At 34.1% G+C, this 5447-nt stretch overlaps 2 long non-coding RNA genes across 3 annotated transcripts; one reads left to right on the forward strand and one right to left on the reverse strand.

Annotated features, from left to right (window-relative positions):
- Positions 1 to 6: 6 nt before the first annotated feature.
- Positions 7 to 3311, reverse strand: LOC116346093. 2 transcript variants are annotated; one of them, XR_004201556.1, is made up of 3 exons: positions 3134 to 3311; positions 1153 to 2925; positions 7 to 1021 (listed from the first exon to the last, which is right to left on the reverse strand). It is a non-coding gene; the product is annotated as an uncharacterized LOC116346093 (long non-coding RNA). The 2 variants fall into 2 exon arrangements; XR_004201557.1 differs by lacking the exon at positions 3134 to 3311 and having other exon boundaries at positions 1153 to 1300; positions 1394 to 3101.
- Positions 3246 to 5441, forward strand: LOC116346094. Its single transcript, XR_004201558.1, has 4 exons — positions 3246 to 3554; positions 3668 to 4380; positions 4440 to 4612; positions 4895 to 5441. It is a non-coding gene; the product is annotated as an uncharacterized LOC116346094 (long non-coding RNA).
- The last annotated feature ends 6 nt before the right edge of the window (positions 5442 to 5447 follow it).

The following is a 5447-nucleotide window of genomic DNA, read 5'->3' on the forward strand; positions in this document are numbered from 1 at the left end:
TGGAACTTTTGAAAATTTTTCGTCAATTAAAAAATATAATTGGTCATCAACTACTACAATAGCTCTAATTTCAGCAAAACAATTACTGCCGGCATTAAATAAAATTGAATCATTAGTACGCTTACGTAAATTATTAGAAGAAGTCTCATAATACGTTTGATTACATAAAAAGGATGCACTATACTCATAAATTTGAATGGATTCATCCAGTGTGTCCATAATATATAGAAATATCACTAAATAGTGTCGATATCTATACTATATCGGTCCACTATATATGAAAGATATTGCCGCACGGCACCGTATCGCACGATCGAAGTCAGTGTAGACGGAAAAAATCACAAATTTCCGTGCGGCAGTAGAATAAACTGTGTGTATGCGTCAACATGTTTGCTGTCCGCACTCACTTCGTTCGTGAGCTACGGTGTCTTGCGGAATATCTTACATATATAGTGCCCCGATATAGTATAGATATCGACACTATTTAGTGCTATTTCTATATGTTATGGACACACTGGATTCATCGATTCTCAAAAAGTTTCTAATGAATGACATTTCTTGAACGCTCAAATCCGACAATACTTTTGCTTTGCCAATAGCTAACGACTCATTTACTTTTCGAACAATGGGAGAAGATAATTTACTTTCAATTTTATCATAAAAATCGCGCGCTTTTTCTGATTTGTGTAAGTGAACAAGCAAATTTTTTTCCAAAATGTATCGTGAGCTAACTTGAGTTGTTACATCTGTTGGCGCTTTTACGAAAGATACTAAATGACCTATGAAATCTTCCATTGGGTAATTTGAGTATGCAAAGAGTGGTCCATTTCGGTTCACACATTCAGTCAAGTGTTTGAGCTGATGAACATTGTAAACCATATTTATTTCTCCATAGAGATCTTCGAATTCGTCAACGAATGAATTTAATAGTTTAGTTGCCTTCTTTCTTTTCCGTTCACTTATGCGTGTGCTGTTCAGAATATGCATAGCGTCAACTAATTTCCCCAAGTGTTCAAAATTCCTTGAATAAATTTAAAAAAAACAGTATCTCAATCAGTATGGATGCTCTGAACAAATACCAAATCAGTTTTATAAGAAACTGTTGTATACTGAGCTATTAAAAAACAAATTGTAAATAATAAAATAGAGTACCGATCAGGTAGCACTCCCTTCAAAAGAGGGTAGGCAACAAAGAGTAAAATAAATTTCCACTCATAAGCATGAAAATACTCGCGATGTGAAAGTGGTCGAAAATTTCTCCTTATCAGTCGAGGCATTCGAATTTCTTTCATTCTTCTATCTAGAATATGTAATCGATCACCGATAAAAAAACGAAATAAAATTTATTAATTGAAGTGATCCAAAATAATCCTTTTATATGCACAACGCATACCTTTCTTCGCGATATTTGAAGTTCAAAAACATGTCAAACATTTTCTTGATTACGCCCATGTCTACACAATGCATCTTATCGATGACTACTTGCCAAACAATATCGAAGTTATAATTGAGTGCAAGGAGAGGTGAAAGACCTTTGTATCCGTTGATACATGTTCCCAATTCGTGAGCGCGAACCATGTCCACTCTTACAACATTGCTTTTTCTGTCAGGTGCATTGTTTCTCTTACAATACCGGATTTGTGTTGTTCCTTCTATATTTGTTCCACAATGCAAACAATATGGACAACCATAATGGCCATTGTGTTGCATTAAATTTAAAACATCAGCCTTAGCTAATGCATCAGCGGTGAATATCATCGGAACCACTTTAACTACTCTTAACTGTTCATTTTTATCACGAACATTTATTCCACCTCTACGATTTATTGCATTTATTTCTTCAATCAATGGTCTGAAAAACACTTGCATATTCGGTTTTTTTCCGAAAGATATTGCAGAACATAAAATATTCTCTCGCTTGAAACGGTAATTAAGATCGATTTCATGAACATAAAGGCAAATAGGCCAAAGTGATTTATTTTTTGTGGACTTAAATACAGCAGCACCATCCGTATATAATGTCAATGTTATGTAAGGATCATCTCCCATTTCACGTTTCAATCGCTGAAAATTTTTCGAATCATGTACATCACATATATCCTCCGAAGTGGATTTCGTATCGAACAATAAATGCAGTGAATTTTGTTCAAGCACATTTTTTAAATGATTTTCAATGGATATTGACACAAAGTGATTTTTTTCATATTTTGTATCCGTGTGTATGTCACTATCGCATTTTGTACACACTGTTTCTTTGAACTGTCCCTTAACACCTAAATATTTTTCACATACATGACAAAAAAAAAATGTACACTTGTCTTGGTTTCAGTCGATTTAAACATTTTTTTAAATGTGTATTTTGATGGATTGAGTGACTCTTTACCAATGACTGAATTAATCAGCCGGGCCAAATCTTCAGTTTGAGTCCAGTTAAGAGTATGACGAACTGAATATGCGTAAATCATGGTATATGCATCGCTTACTGTACAATTCAAACTATCATGAATTTTTTTTGAATATTCCGGGTACATTTCAAATTCATTTTCTTCATGATTAAATTGTTCAATAGGCGACACCGAATCGTTGGACCAAATGCTTTCGTTTGCTATAACACTTTCATCATTCACGGCCGACATGTTCATTGCCATTTGAGAGTCTGAGGTATCAATAAACGAGCATGTTTCTTCAAAATTATGTGACGTGGCATTTTGAATTTGTGAATCGTTATTAGTCACAATTGATAAATCCATTAAATTTTCAGTTACACCAGGCGTTGAAGAAATATTCGTTGTGGATTTGAAACTATGCAATTGCTTTTTCCCACGATTTCGACGATTGAATTTAGTTTGCCTTGGAATTTTGGCATTCGGTTCATTATCTTGAAAATAACTAAAATATCGAGCTCTTTTACCGCGCACCATGATGCTGAAATAAACTGAAAACACAAAATGAGTCACATAAAACTGAAATTTGTCTCTAAACTCATCGTTGAGCAACACATTTAAAACATTTAATCAATTGGACATGTCCAATGCGATGCAAAAAAGGTTGTTTTGATTGAAAAAAATTACATTGTTTATTTGTATTCTTTTCAAATAAGACGAAAGTTAGTATAAATATAAACAAAACTCACTATTTTATATATTTTCGATAAAAATTCGATGCATAAGAATATGTACAGCTCTTTTGTGTCTGCTACGTAGCGCAATATATTAATTATTGAAGGCAAAGATCAGCTTGCATGCACACGGAACATAAATTGTGTTTTTAACGGTCGAGTTCAAATCAATGTTGACACACGTATTATATTTGACAATGTTGACACACGTATTATTGTTTGTGTGTTTGTGTGTCGAATGTAGTGTACAAGATTTGAGCGCGTCAAGCATCTCACCATAAGCATTTCGCGCGCCTTGTACGCATGCCGACAGCAGTCGTCGTTGCAAAAAGGATTGCTATGATATAATCGACGATACAAGTGTTTCGAGCGTAAAGTGGTATTTTAGTGGTATAAGTTGAACATCATTTGAAAACAAAATCAGCATACTTTCACCGTGAGTATTCACTTTATTGAATAAAGAATTTAAGTTTGAAATCAAATCAACCTTTCTGAACAAAATAATTGAAGTATTGTTCCATACACATGTGGTTATTTCTTTTTATACAGTTAAAGCTAGAATGGCATCGTGCAACATTTGTGATGATGAAATTACAAAGAAAAATCCACTTTTTATTTGTTTACGCTGTGACCTCAAAGTGCATAAGTTGTGTTATGGAGCTGAAGGTCTGGCAATTAATTGGAAATGTTCACCATGTCGCTTAGCAATGAATAAGTCCGCCAAATGTAAATTATGTCACAAGAAAGGTGGTGCGATGAAACAAACCGAATGTAAAAGTTGGGTACATGTTATATGCGGTCTTTTTATGAAAGGTGTCAGTTTTTCTAACGAAAAAACCATGGAACCCGTTAATTTATCGAAAATACCTTCTTACTTGTGGAAAATTGTGTTCATTTTGCAACAACAAAACTGGTTTTTGCACTTCCTGTTCTTTTGCAAAATGCAAGAATAAGTTTCATGTAACTTGTGCTCAAGATGAAAAGACGCTTAAAGAAGATGTTAATCCAAACGATAATTCGATCAAATTCGAAGCATTTTGTATGGAACACAAACCGACTACTCCGACTCACAGATTATCATCTGGGTCAATTCAAGTTGCACTTAATAAGAATCGCCAAACAACAACAAATACCAAATATTCATGTGGCGATGGTGATTGGATTCTTATTGGAGCTAATGCACACTCAACACCGGCCAATCCAAACAAAAGGAAAAGGAGACCAATGTTCATACGTGCTTCAAGGATGCAATTATCGAAAAAGTATGTTTTCCGATTCATTTTGAGTTGAGCCATTGATTAATTATCACAATTTTGATTAGTTGACAACAGAAAATGATCAGTTGCGAAAGCTGAATGTTTATTTACAACAAAAAATGATGGAAAAAGACCAAGAGAAGAAAACAATAAGTCACTGTTCCGAAAACATTAACAAGGCAGAGGTTAAACCAACCAAACGGCTACAACCAAAAAAATGGAGCCAATTTTGGATGGAGTGAGTACACTGTACACCACAATTATAAATTGGAATTCTAGACGCTATAGCGTCTCAAAATAAAATTAGTATAACACTTGAGTGACACATTTAAACATAAGTTACATAATAATTGAATATCGAATCGATTGTTTGGTTTACCGTAGTAAAATTTATTCGACTATAGATATTTGAAAGAAATTATGACATTCGCAACAAATTCCTCGAATTGTGAATATTATAGAACTTTAATTTAATTCATTCTCCATTTATTTTCTTTTGTTCTTTGATTTGTCGGTATAGAACAACTTGAAGTATCCAAATGGTGTGAAAATATTGAAACGAAATATTGATTTATTGCATACTATGTCAAGTGAACAAGCGAGTAATCGTGAATTTATAAACAGGCTCTTCACCATTTTCTTTCCGGAATCTTACATCCTGAAGCAATTGAAGAAAGAAAAGGTTGGGCGCGCATCGCTTCTGAAAGTGCTTCGTGAAAAAAAAGGCTATGAAACTGCGAATGGTAAGCATGAGGGGAATATAGAAGTCACACAAGTATGTAAGTTTTATAAACTCATTCATGTAACTTTGCCTTCCGCTTTATTCGAAAATCGAGTCATTGCAAGTGCCAAGGGTGATACCGAAGGACGAATTGGCATATTCAAGAACACATTCCGCCAGAAATTGAACAATTGGTGTACTAGTCATGCCGAGAAGATCGCATCCGTTAAAGTGGACCAACAGAAAATTGACGACCAGAAAGGCGATGAAGAATAAATTTTAGAAAACTTATTATTTCTGATTTGAATTATTGAATTAATAAAAATGCTCCAAGTTAATGTTTTTCGAATGC

This window comes from Contarinia nasturtii, unplaced genomic scaffold (genome assembly GCF_009176525.2).
Source record: "Contarinia nasturtii isolate CC-2019 unplaced genomic scaffold, AAFC_CNas_1.1 Cnas_scaffold_1428, whole genome shotgun sequence".
Classification (NCBI taxonomy): domain Eukaryota; kingdom Metazoa; phylum Arthropoda; class Insecta; order Diptera; family Cecidomyiidae; genus Contarinia; species Contarinia nasturtii.